The sequence below is a fragment of the Agelaius tricolor genome, unplaced genomic scaffold (genome assembly GCF_023055355.1).
Source record: "Agelaius tricolor isolate 1412-34295 unplaced genomic scaffold, bAgeTri1.0.p SCAF_13, whole genome shotgun sequence".
Lineage (NCBI taxonomy): Eukaryota > Metazoa > Chordata > Aves > Passeriformes > Icteridae > Agelaius > Agelaius tricolor.
Window position 1 is genome coordinate 15,430,941 of NW_027269273.1, and position 14,448 is coordinate 15,445,388.

Here is a 14,448-nt window from a genome sequence, read left to right on the forward strand (position 1 = left end):
CTACATTGATCTTAGTAGATTTCCCCCCTTAATCTTGTGACCAGACACTTAAAAAAAAAAAAAAAAAAAAAGGAACAAAATTTAACTTCCATCTCAACTAAAGCTCAATCTTAGATCTCAAAACTTCACTGCTTGAAACTCTGCCAGCCTTCCAGCTAAACACTTTGACCTGCTTGTGACCTTCTATTTCCAGGTCTATTTTCTTCTTTACCAAAAGAACACAACATTTTTCACAGGCAGGAATAACAAAGAGTTGTTTATATAGGGTAATTTAACTACAGGATCAGTGCAGGGAACAGTGTGATGTATTTGATCCACAGACCAAGAAAAAAGCTCTGCTCACCAGTGTTAGAGAAAAGCCTATTGAATAGTTTTCCTGGGGCAAGCCAGCAAATTGGAGTTCTTTTCATGTATAGGCATAGAAAAAATGAATTCAGGAATGATCCTGGGTCTCTGTCTCCACAGGGTGTTAAAGCCCTGCCCTGCTGCAAATCTGAAGTTTTAAAGTTCCATTATCTTGGGGGAGAAAGGCAGTACTTATTTACATAAATTCAACATCATTCAATAGAATTTGCTACACAGGGGGAAATCTCTTGCAACACAAAGTATTTAGAATCACCAACTATGCTTAGTTTATCATCATTACGCTTGTGTTTTCATTTATGACAGGCTATTTGCAAACTGTAATTTATTATGAACCTCTTTATGAGATTAATTTAACAGGATCAGACCTGTGGACCACCTAAAGTTTGCATGTTGACTGGCAGCAGTGAGTCTCACAGAAGAGGAAAAAGTGCACTGTGGCAGCACAGTGAACTGTTTCCCAGAAAAGTTCTATTCTAATCCCTAGTACAGAGTTAGAATTTAAACTTAGCATTATCAGTTCAAAAAAACTGTGAAAGCATTACAACTTAAGAACAATTATATTAGATACTTCTCAGCCACCTATCTACCCCTCTCGAGTCTACATAACACCAATAGGTTTCCCACTATACATGCAGCAATTTAAAGATACAAGGGTTATTTTTTTTTTCCTACCAAATCAGCTCAACAGTAGAGCTGGCAAATCCAAGCAACTTGGCTCCTCCATCAACAAAAGCTGAATAGCCAAGCTGAATACTGTATTTCATACTAAGAGAGGACCATTGGGTTCATCATTCTTTGGAATGAACAACTGACAGCATTAGCTACTTCAAGCACAAAGTCAAAAAACTTGACTTTATAGCAACATGCAGACAAGGAAAAGTTGGCTGGCCCCTGTGCACCCAAGCAAAGCATCAAGCTTTATGTAGCTAGTTACAGAAATGCTTCCTTTTTAAAGTTTCTATTTAGTCAATGGCATGCTAAACTTATTTAGCAAAGTGATCCAGCAGAAAACCAGAAATTCCAAGAAATGAAGAAGGAAGCACAATCATTTTTCAATTAGAGCATTCCCCTCAACTGACTTATCATGCCGCAGCAACAACATAATATACACAAGTATAGGATGGAAAACATATTTTGCAAGAAAGCAAAAAGAAAAGCAAGACCAATGCAGCCTGTGCGCACTTCAGACCACAGTGCTTTGGTCCTTCTAATCAGATACACTCCCCTCTAATATCCTACTCCAGTCCTTTTCCAGGAAAGGGGGCAGAATGGATTCTGTAGGAAACACACAACTTCATCAGCTGTTCGATGGTCAAGGAGTTGGCATCTGTGTGAGCCTAATAGCAAGAACAGACATCAGCAGACAGAGCATTTCCAATACAAAAACAAAACCTTGAAAATTATTTCCAGGTGAAATCAAGGGAGTCATGGCTGTAATTCTTCTTTTACAAGAAACATGCATACCTTCAAAGGAATTAAGATGCAAAATACTAAATACTGAAAATAATCATGAGTATTTCAAAGATGCTACTAATGAGCATAAATGTGTGCCACCTAAGTTTTTGCATTGCCAAATACATGGACAGGGTATGTATATAAACACATTTTATCAGGAAGAAATATAACATTGCTTCCTAGAGGACCATTAAAATAACATCCAGCTTATACCTGGTTCTGTCTATATCCACACAATGTAGTTTTTTGTCTTATTTCAACACTATTCACTTGCTATCAGAATGTCTTTCATTCTTCACTATAGAACAACTCAAGACATTTGATTCATGCAGTGCCAAATTTTCCTGGGTTTGTATGTGACTGTTTAACACTATGGGCCTTATGCTGTTGTTTAGAAGCATTTTAGGAGCCAGGCAGGAAGTATTCTCTGACATATGGTCCAGAACTTCGATGTTAAGAGCATTGCCATTATTTCGGCTTTCAGGGTTCATGCATTACCTTTTCCTACGGGCTGCAGCTTTGCCTTTTTATATTAAAGAATTCAAAAAGAACTCATCTGGAAATGTTGCTTGTCCATTAGTGCTATTTTTTCTTTAAAAAGCTATACCAGTTTGTACTATGACTGATCAAAATGACTATCAGAAACAAGACACCTCATTTTGTCTTTCTTGCCAACTATTTTAGCTTATTTGCCATGAGCACAGGGTATAATTAATATCACACAGGAGCCAGCATTGTCATTTTTCAAATCATTTCCCTGGAAATGTTCTACACCTCTTAATGGCCCTGCTAATGCTGTAGCTGTCATGTTTTGGACAGCTGCGCTTTTACAAGACAAACTCAGCTGTGCCATGTGCCTCTCTGTAGACTTTTTAGCTCAACAGCTCAGAGGCCATGAATGCCAGCTGGTAACGGCTATATGGAAATCTTTGATTAATTTTTTTACCTCTAGATGCTGACTGTTGCTCAAATGTCACCTTCCCAGTTTTCATCCCTAGCCAGTATTTTTTCCCCTCTCCCAGTACTGCTTGATGGATGAAGAATCAACTGAATGGGCCAAAAATCTTATTACTAATTAAAGCAAATACAGCCTGTCCAGATGTGGAGAGAGCACAAAGTCTGGAGAGTGGCCAGGTCACACACAGGAAATGCTCCATCATTCAAGGGATGCAGCTTTTAATGATATTTACCAGGACAGAGTTAACATATACTGATACTGCCACCCTGAAGAGCAAAGTGACATGAGCTGCGCTGTGTAAGGCTTTGCCATCATAGCTTGCAGTCAAAGCAAGTGTGCAGTCTTCATCAAATAGAAACACTTAAGATGCAGGAGCTGCACAGGTATTAGGAAGCTCTGGTTTTATTCTGGTTTACTCAAGAAATGATTGGAAGATGACAATACAAACAAATTAGCACTGCTCAGCAGTCATATGGGGGGGTAGGGTGGCTCTAGTTCAACAACTGATCTTGCCTATGAGGCATCCTCTTACTGAATCCAAGGACCAGACAATGTGATCAATAAACCAACCTAAGATATTGTACCTTCTAATAAACATAAGCACATCAAATGTCAATTTCTGCCACATAAACACCTCTGATATTCTCCCATTTGAACTTTATGGTCATTAAAGATCTTCAGTCCTTAAAAAGAAGACTGCAGCACTTCTTTTCTGATCATGTCTGCAAAACTCTTCATAAAGCTGTGTTCATCAGTTCAGCAGCAGCAGTTCTCCCAGCTGAAACCAGCCAGGCCAGGAAAGTGACACGAACAGGATGCTGCTAAACATGCACAACTCAGAAATGCACACTATATTCTCTTCTGCATGATTTGCTGCCATTTAAAAGACAATAAACAGCAACTTTAGATTGCTAACAACATGTCATTTAAGGTTTGCTGTTGCTCAACATCAAGAAAAATCAATGCCAGCTCTACAGGGGCAGAAAACCCAAAGAAGTGAGCTCCATTTCAGGTCTGTTTGAACTCATTTCCTTTCTCCATGGTTGCCCCCTTGTACACCCCCTCAGGCATCCCCTCACAGCAGGCATGACAGCTTGACACATTGACAGCTTGCACTGAATGACAACTGATTTGTACAAATTTCAAGCCTTATAAATCTACCTGTCACAACAACAACATAAAAGAGCTTGGACCCAGCAGGTAACTCAGAAAAAGCTTCCCCTGACAGCATTTTCTGAAAAGCAATGGCTTGCCTCCTGCCAAAAATTCCAACTATCATCCTTGTATAACTTTGAATAAAAATTCAGGGCCCATTTTCTTGCCAACAGGCTACCAATCGTCTTATTTAAAGATTAAAAAGAGTGAATAAGAAAAAAAAGCCATCCACAGAATTTCATTTTATACTGATATGAAAGTAGTACCACCTGCTATGGTAGGATTACCACACCATTTTTCTCTACAGTGCTCAGACAGAGTAAATGAACGAGGCTTTTTACGGTATTTAAACAATATCCCAGATTGCAATGCTGTTATGCATCCATTTCATTGGAGCTGTTACTCAATGCCACTCTTGCTGATAGAAGTTCAAGAGTTTTTTTGTTTTACTTTGGGAGGTTGCTTTGTTTTATTTTTTTCCCTCGCTGAGTTGTTAAAAAAGCAAAATTGCAATTTTAGAAACCAGCAAGGCTTTTCAAGCTGCATTTTGCAGTCCAGCTCTAGAGGAAATCCACACAGACATTAGCTAAGTGTTCAGTGTTTCCATAAGCAGCATTATGCAAGTGAAAGGCACAGCACTTAATGCTAACCCTTACAAAGGGATCTAAAGGGAACACAGTATTTTCAAAAAGATCTTTCTGAAAGGAGTTTATACCAAAAGATTTTTGAAGTTGGCAAGGAGACTCCACAAAGAAGATGAAAGTGATATGATGTTTAAAATTATACAATTTCAAATCATTCTGTGAACTCCCCACAAGATCACTTTGTAAGTACAACAGGACATGCTATACGAGGTATCAAATTAGCTGTCTTTAAGCCTGGAAAAAATGTTCATTAAATTATGCATGAGTAGGGACGGAAAAATTTGTGTGTTTTAGCTGAAAACAGAAGTGGCTTGCAATGATAGTTTATAAAGATTCAAAAGTAAGAGCCTTCTAGTTAACTGTTGGATAATAAGAGCAATTAGTAATACATGTATAATTTGTCTAAACCATAAATTCAGCCAATGAGACTTGAAAGAAACAGCTTTATTTCCTTTTAACTTAGTTATTACAGGAACACTTAACTGTCCAAGTCACTTTGCAAGTGTAGCAAACTGATGACCAGTGCAAATAATAGCACTGGTTGAGTGCTAATAGTTGAGTGCTATTTCACATTTGTACCTAGACTGCTCTCTCTATATTTGATACATGACCTAAGATACTGAAAATCCAAGTTTTTCTGTATTCAAGCCTGGCAGACAAGTCCCTCATTTCCTTTCTGTGATGATTTAGTGCAGAAAGTAGGAAAGCAGGAATACTCTCATGCAAAATGTTTAACAAAAAAAAAAAAGTCCAAAAACAGCAGCACAGCCCTAGAGTCTCTTAGAATTCCTGTGGACATTCAAGGGCCGCCTTACTTTTACTTAAGAGGAGGAAGGGGAAAAAAAGGAAAGCAAATATTATTTTACAGTAAAAGAAATACACAGAATGTGTGAGCAATTTCTAGCACTTAGAAAGTGTTTGAATTACAAAATCTTCATTTTTTTTTTCCTAACAGGCAACTTTTCAAGAAAACTAACAACCTAGTTCCACTGTTGTTGCCAGTGAAGTTGCAACTCCTGTTTCTGTAGGCTGCCCTGATAGTTAGCAAAATTACAAGAAAGTTTGAGCAGACTGCTGAAGACTTTCCATTGAGGCACAGAAACCTACACAATACAGAATTATCAGAGATCATGGTATCTTCAAAACAAGTACCATCACATAGGTGACAAAGGTTAAGCACGTTGCTTCTTGAAAACATCACCCAAGGTAAAATACTTCTGGTATAGAGCACAATCTCAAAACTACTTTCACTGGCTCATGAAAACACACAGCCTTATGAAGGAGGAAAATACAAGTTACTTTCAGAACACCTGTAGTCACCATTACCCTTGAGAAAAAGGCCTAAGTTCCTGAAGATAACCAACAGCTAACTACATGTTATGGACAGTAATTTAGTATTCTGGTTGGGATACAAAGTATTCTTGTATTACTACGGACAGTAATTTAGTATTCTTGGCTGGGATACAAAGGATGCAAATCCTCCTTTTTCCATCTTGGAAATATTTTTTACATCTGTTTCATCAGATCTTCCTTTAGTCCTAACATTTCCAAACATAAATCAACACCACCTCCACAGTCAAATGTGACACAACACAAGTCGTAAGTGGGTTTAGAGAAAACTTCTCATAAAATTACAAGCCCTGGAAGAGGAGCTCTAAAGCAGCTGAAGCACTTCAACAGCTGAGCCATCACTGAGGGACAAAACAAAGATCTTGTCTGTTAAAGACAGAAAGCAAAATTCTTATGTTGGAAGAGCAAAGGCTTAAATTTTAGCCTTGCTGGAGTTGTCTGTTCCCCAGATTTGGTATCCATACCTTCTACCACATTGATTTTTTTTCTATGCCAATACCACAGCATATACAAGCCTTGCTTAACATAGACAGCCACAATAGGGCCCCCAAGTAAATAAATATTACTTCTCCAAAAATACACTGGGGTAGAGAGGAGAAGACAGACAGATATACACATTGTCCTCAACTTCTTGAGCCTTCCTAGGTGCAGAAATACAACAAAGGTGTTAACTTTCTTGCATATGGGGCCAGAACTTGTTATTGAAAGAAAACAACTGCAAAATAGCATACCACCTGTGAGGGGCAAATTGAGAATTTCTAAGATTTTGTCCCTTGAACCTGTGGAAGTCAGTACATTTTTGCCACTTAGAATCCTCTGTGTTATTTGTAACTGTCAGTGGAAAGGAAATCTGTAATTGTTAAGAGGGAAAGAGCCTGTGCAAATTCTTCCCGGTGCAAAGTGAACAGTCAATCACTTTTATAAGGACAGGAACAACCGAAACTATCCATTCGTATACTTTCCTTTAGTCAACAATATTACCTTTAGTAATCTGGGGAATGTGCATCCATAAATTACAGAAAGTGTTATTGCATTGCTGAATAAACAGCAACATTTCCATCAGCAGCAGTGGCAGCACCACAAAGGTATAACAAACAGACTCAATCATTTTCTTGTCAAGCTTTGCAATGACTGCAGAGTTTACTGCTGGAGATAATGTTGCTTTCCTCAGCATTGTGTGCCAAACTGCAAACTGCTTATTAAAACAAACCCTCTTTTTCTGAGCAGCATGAGTTGGATAATCACTTATTGCACTCAAGAAAAAAAGAGGTTTGATGCCCAGAGGTGGTTAGCAATCAAGCATATGCATTAACATTTGGTTTGTAAAAACTGGCTAAAAAAATAAGTGAACTAAAAAGGAATTATGAGAACCAGTGCCTCAGGTTTATCGTTTTCCCTGTTAATATATTGTTAGTGATAAAATATTCCAAACTACTCTAATGTGCCTCTAACAGAGAAATTAGCAAAGAAAGACAGGAGTGAAATATAATTCAACTAAACCAAATCAGATACCTTCACTTTTAAAAACATTTTTTAAAAGGAACAACTGGATCACGTCTTTTCATTCCAGATACAGGTGGCAACTTGCTTTTCAAAGAAGGGGGGGGCGAGAAAAAAAAAGTAAACTTAAAAACTAGTCAACTGTGTCAGAGATACTGCTGAAGCACAAATCTATTATTACCATCCAAAGAAACAGCTTGGCATAACTAAGCCGACCAATACTCCTGAAAAACCCAGTTCAATTTTCTTCGCTTAAAACAGATTGACAACCCTTTTACTTGGTTGAATAACAGGAAAGTCTGAGACACAAATGAGCAAGCTCTGCCATGTCAAGAAAACACTGCTGTAAAGCAAGCCATTATTCTTGACTTCAGAATTGCTCCCTTTTTTCTTCTTTCCATTTTCTTAATGATTAGAGATATATTAATATAAAGGTAAGCAGACAGCCTTCTCTCTGCTGTGTTGGCACTGCTGATTTCCTTCTAACACTGAGCTATCAGCTGCTCAAGAAAACAGAACATCCAAATAATGGAGATTTCAAGACTATTTTAAGTTGGAGGAGAGTACTCTGAGACTCTCAAAGCCACACACAAAAGAGAATTTTAAGAGGATGACAGTGGCATGCATCACCGATCCTCAACAAGCACATGAACACAATTAAAGCCCATGTTGTCTTCAAAAAAGAAGAAAGTGATGGCAGCCAAGTTCTGGGAGCCAACACGTGGAGCACTTAGGATATCCTCAGGGTGGGAAGTTCCAAACTTGCAAAACCTCCTTTGATTCCACAGAAGTTTGAGTAGCTTTTTCATGAGTACTTAGGTGACCTGAACCTAAACACTAATGAATTGTTTACTGTGGAGAACAGTCATCCTAACTGTAATTAGACATAAAAAGTAAGCATTTTTATCAGGTATATCTTGAAATTAATTTGATCTAAAGGAGGGTTAAATCAAGCCAATCTGCACATCTGTGCTTCCTTTCACATTCGCACAACCTGAGCAACTGCACCTATGTAAGCCCCTAGGAAAGAGCCTCCAAGCCAATTCAGAGTAGGATGATAAATATTCAGCTGTTTTAATTTGGTCAAATGCAAAATCATAGCAACCTTCTTATCAGATCTCCATGTCAAATGGAATTAACGTTGATGAAACAGTCAATTAAATGCATTCATAAAATACCTTTGTAGCTATTAATATTTGAAAATATCAATTCATTTCCTTCTCCCACCCATCAAGAAAATTAAACTTAGATGCAGTGATATTATCTGGAAGAACAGCAAAATAAGAAAAATGCCAAACTGTCTCCAACACACAGCCTAACTCATCATGTTCTTGTTTATTCTTTCTTGTTTTTAAATTTTTACTTTCCTTAGGTCTTTGTCTTTTTTCTCATACTCTTTCACAACAATCACACTTACAGACCCATTTCCTTTTACAGGTGTAAATACAGGTTTTTCCCAGAAACAAATGTACTACCTCCCAGACCCAAAATAAAATCTTCAATATGTTTGTGTTCATTCTCTTTCACATCTGCTTACTCTTACAGTCTTGTACTTCTTGTCACTCTCTTGTCCTCTCAAGTATTCACATATTGAAATTACCTATAGCTTTCTCCATTTTTCTTATTCCTACTCCTCTCTGTAAGTCTCAAATACCTCCTTCCAGTCATAATAACTTCCCTCGCTCTTACCCCAAATGCCATTGTTTTTACATACCAACACCAAGGCAATAAGGAAACAGTAACTCCAAGTCATCTTTCATAACTCCATGAAAGCTCCATTAAAAAAAGAAATTTTTCATACAGTACAACGACTGGCGACCATTCTTTTTCAAAGTGAGCAAGTGTTCCATGTATAAAACAAACTGTTTCATTGCAACACGTCTGAATGACTAACATACTTAAAGAAATGCAGTAATAAATCCATTCTTTTTATTTTTAACTAATACCATCGTATTTGGTGACTACTACAATTTGCAATTGGAGATGATTCAGTTAAACTGCAAGTTACCCTTCAGAGCACTAGGTGTATGATCTGCTACCCAAAGGTTCCAGAGTGTCCCTTAATTTCCATCATTATCTACTGACATGCCCAAATGATTCTTTGGCTCCTTGTTAATAAAAGAATCAGAAGGTGCTAATCTCATTATCGCCTTGTCAGCAGTTCCTGTCAGAGCGTTGTTGCCCATTAATCGCCTGCTGCTGCTGCTGCAGTCAGTCAGGATCCTGCCTCACACTCCCCCAACGTGTTCATTCTTTTACCTGCAAGGATAGCAGCCAACCCAAGTGTCACAATGCACTACACTGACTAGCACCATGTTATAGAAACAATTATTTACCTTCCTCTACAGCATCACAGGTATGATTGCATAGTTCAAAACAGTTCACCTAGGCTGAGGCTCTATGTCTTCTACTCCACCTTCCTAATTTATTACTTGGTTTACTTTACAGTCATGCTAATGCAGCCAGGGAAATAATTGCCACCATATGAAAAGCCCCAAGAGGATTCCTATGCCCAAGCAGAAAACTGCCACTCACTGTTCTAACTGAAGAGTGCATATTTATTCCTACTACTTCAAACAGTAGGCATAATTTATTTGACAATACACACTGTGAACCTAACTCAAGAGTTTGTGTATCCCAAAAACACTTTTCTCACTATGTGCTGACAAAAATTTCAGAGGCAGATACCCACGATCATTCAAAACTTCTCTCAGATTGGTGTATTTTAAAAAATCTAATTATTTATTAAACCTTGGAGTAGGTTAATATATGAAATTCATATTAATGAGGCTAATATTTCCAATTAATGAAAAGGAAGATAAACAAAGATAAACAGTAAGTAGCAACAAAAAAAAAAGGCAATGAAAATAAAAAATGCAGACAAAGTAAGTGGGAGGAAGAATAAAGATAGCATGCCAGAGGATAGAAAAACAACCTGTCAAACATATTGCTGTCTTACTAGGAATACTTACATACCAGTTTTCAAAAACAGCCTAAAATTTAGGTATGTAACATCATTTTAATAAATCAAGCCTAGATCAGCATTACAATTAGAATAGAAAACTCAAAATATCTCCTTCTGTGTCCACCCAGTAACAGCTTTTCACTCAAACTGTATAGAATAATTCTTTAAAATCCATGAAATTACCCAAAGAGAATCACCCAAAGACCTTGTGGCTCCATCCAGCCTCTGTAAGTTTTAGAAAGGAAAAAGTTACTGCTCTGAGATTGAAATTTGCTCTCTACACAAGGAAAATAATTTGGGGTAGAAAAGGCAAAAAAGCAGCCCAGATCAAAGATTCAAAGAAACAGATCAGTCAGTGATTAGTTCTACTCACAACAGATAAGAACTTTTTGTTCTTTCCAAAATCCATATACTACTCTCCAGATAAATACATAGCAACAAAAAGCCACAAAACAGATTTAGATGGGGTTTGAACAAGAGAAGGTAAGATATCCAATTTCCCAGATGGTTGAGATTCTAAGGTAGCTCTAGCAGCTATACCCAACCTACTAACAACAACTCATCTGTCTTCTGGCCACATAATTCCGCTTCTGTGATCCGAATTTTTCCTTGCACTATGCAATAGACACTAAAAAAGATATTTCTATGTTTGAGAGATCAACATCTCTTAAAACTACCACCCTAGGAACCATGAAATCAACCCAGCTCTAATTGAGGTGTGAGACATCATCTATGTAAGATGATACAGATTCAGGTGCCACTCATGCTACTGGCTCTGACACCGGCTTAAAAAAAAGAGAAATCAATACCCTTCTAAAGCCTTCTGTACAATATGATTCATGGGAAAGGCTCTCAGGAACATGGGTATCCTAAATAGCTTGTAAGCACCTCCACAGCTTATTCCCAACCAGATCAGCATACAAAGACTATGGCAGTAGAGGCAGCATCAAATCCCCTGTGGATCACCAAATTCCACCTGCCCTTTCATCAGCAAAGCCTTCCAGTATCATAATCTCAGAGATGACTTCCATCAGTTCCCCCTTTCTTTCAGTTTAGACAATCAGCATAATCTGTTTCTATGTCAAAAAGCAAAGCGTATAGCAAGGTTTGGGGGTTTGGGTATCTTTTTCCCTACTGAAATCTCTTTTAGTCCATTGTTTAGGACAAATTAATGTGCAAGCTTATGCACTCTTTTTATTGAACATCAATGGAATATTTTGTCACAGTCCTAAGGCCTCCACCAAATCTAAATGAAAAACCAACTGAAAAACAGGCTATGTGGAAAAAGGGGAAAAACATTATTGAGAAAGATTAAACATATTTGCATCTCAATCTAGCTATCCCATGTTTGCCATAATACCACTATATAGTTGAGTGGCACAAGTGGAAGTGAAATTGTTTTGGCTGAGCTGACAGTAATAAGGTTGATATGAATCATAGAAGCATTTAGCAGGAACTATATTATAACATTCAGTTTAATCATGTTAAGTGTAAGGGAAGGAAAAAGAGTAAAAGGAAGATACAAGCAATTTACTTGCAGGCATTTTTAACAACTTTATTTAAGCTTGTTTTATCTGCATAAAGAATATCCCAATATGCCTGTTAAGTAAAATGAAAATGGAAAGTGTTTCAAGTAGCATAAAGACATTAAAGAATGCCTTAAAGTGTATGAAAATTTTACATCCGCTCTTATTACAGTTGATTGCTGAACTGACAAGGGAAAAAATGTATCTCAGGTTTCCCTCCACTTGCACATTAATAAGCACTTTTTAAGCACCATTCTGCAGAGAAACTGAAACACTTCAATTCTGAAAGAACAGCTTTGACATTACCTCTACTAATAATGAATAATATCAAGATATATTTTACTTTGGAGTAGGAAAAGACCTCTCCTGATCTTTTGTAATTTCAATTTATTTTGCAGAAGTAGATCAATGTACACCAGTTGATTTTCTACTAGGCAGCCAAGATACTGATTGTAACTTTTATGTCTCATGTAGGCTTTATAAGTGGTAATTCATTAGTCAGGTTAAAAGCAACCCAGAACTCCCCCAATTTGGATGGTAGTTTCCTTTTTCATTCACTTCCCCAGTGAAAAAGAAGGGTTTTTGGCTTAGAATCTTAGCCATCCACACATGACCAGATTTTTCAGATACCACCTTTTTCAATGAGTAAGATTTCTGTCATCATCAGTTTTTTACCTTATGAAACTAGAAATTCAGATGTATTGTTCAGTACTAAATGACTATGGGGATTGAACAGATAGAGACACCTATCATAACCAGCTGCTGATAGCAAATCAGATGTACTGCATTTATAGCCTCTGAAATGCACTCTTTAACCAGTGTTCCAAAAGAATGCAAGCCCTCATGACTACGTAAAGTTTACATAAAAAATTACATTCCAGAGTACATTAAAAAGTACCATATAAAAAATACCTAGACCCAAAAGGACTTCCTCGGCCTACAACACATCTCCCAGCTCCTCTTTTGCCCTGTTTGATTAGGATTTAGCCTATGCTGACAGATTATCTTTGGAAAGGCCCCTGGCTGTGCCAAAAAGAACAAGTTAAGCAAAGGATTAACCAATACACTCTCACTAATGCAGTCAAACTGTCACTGGGATCAAAGACTTTCACAAGAGACAGAAAGTGATTTAGGCAAGTGTCCCTCCATGAATTAATGCAAAATATACTATAACAGTCACTTTGTGCCTGATGGAAAGAATATACTGCTCTGCTTTCACTTCTCAGAAGGAAAAAAAAACCACCAACCTTCGTATTAAATCCAACTATTTATTCTTTAAGCAAATACTTCCATCTTCTCAGTACTTTTATGAGACAAAAGATGTTGCAATAAGTCCAAATACAGAAATCTTGCAATGGGAAACCATTAAAACAATAAAACTAAACTCAAACAATGGAACTGAACAGGTCTTCAGAGCTCATTGCTAATTTTACTTAGCCACTTGATACTGAAATACAGCATAAGATGAAGTAGCTGTGGGCCCAGTAACCACTTACATAACACTCATGATGCAGGAGACAAGGAGTCCCAGGAATCCCACACAGATTTTGCTCAAAGCATGCCATTTTTATTAGTTGCTGTGTGATGGACATTATATAACAATGAAACTGAAAATTTATTTATGCCAAAAATTTCACAAGCTTCCCTAATACAAGAAAAAGGAAACTTCTAACTATACTTTTAACTCGCATTTTAGAGCCAACACCGTCCAAAAACATCAAGAGAAACAAATAATTCCTCAGACACAAGGCAACTACTGTTTCTACTGTTCTCACTAAAAATTTACTGATTAAGATATCAATTTATGGATAGTTCTGATCAATATAATGATCTCAACTATATCTCCTAACAAAGTGACCCATATCAAAAACAGTGATGTTCTGTGTGTACCACTGAGGGGAGTTTAAATACTGAGAATCAATGCCAAATTCTAAGAGCCAACATGAAAAAAAAATACTATTTCAGCATCATATCCTACTTACTCAAACTCTCCAGCTTACATAAAACTAAAGGGAACAATAATACCTCTTGATCTAATGTCTTCTTCAGCAGCAGATGCAATTTCTTCCCTTTGTGGCAAGAAGTTACCATAAACAGGCTATTTAATTGTGGATTAAAGCAACAAGAGGAGATGCATAACAATTTAGCAAATGGACTGGTGCTACATTTGTATGAGATCAAAAAAAATAGAAAAAGCGTGGAAAGAGTATTGCCAGCATGTTTAATAACTTTACGAGGTAGAACTACTTATTACACATCCATTTTTTTGTCTTCCAGGTAATAGCTCATTCTGGTCTCTCAAAGTGTCTATGTGTAAAACAACTACTTTGCTCCCACAGAACTCAGAAATTTTTAGAAGTGTATATCCATTAATTCATCTTAATTTAGCACTCCCATTTTCTTTGAGCACTTGAGCTCTGTTATTTGGCAATAGACACACAAAGACACAGTCTAAATTATCATCATCTTCAGGTTTTCTCCAAACTAGTATTATTTAACCTTTGGATGTTCAGATAACAGGAGAGCTAT

General features: G+C 37.2%; 1 protein-coding gene across 4 annotated transcripts in view; it reads right to left on the reverse strand.

The window, feature by feature from the left end:
- Positions 1–14,448, reverse strand: part of LRMDA (leucine rich melanocyte differentiation associated) — a 632,726-nt gene that overhangs the window by 533,711 nt on the left and 84,567 nt on the right. The gene's annotated exons all lie outside the window — the stretch shown is intronic.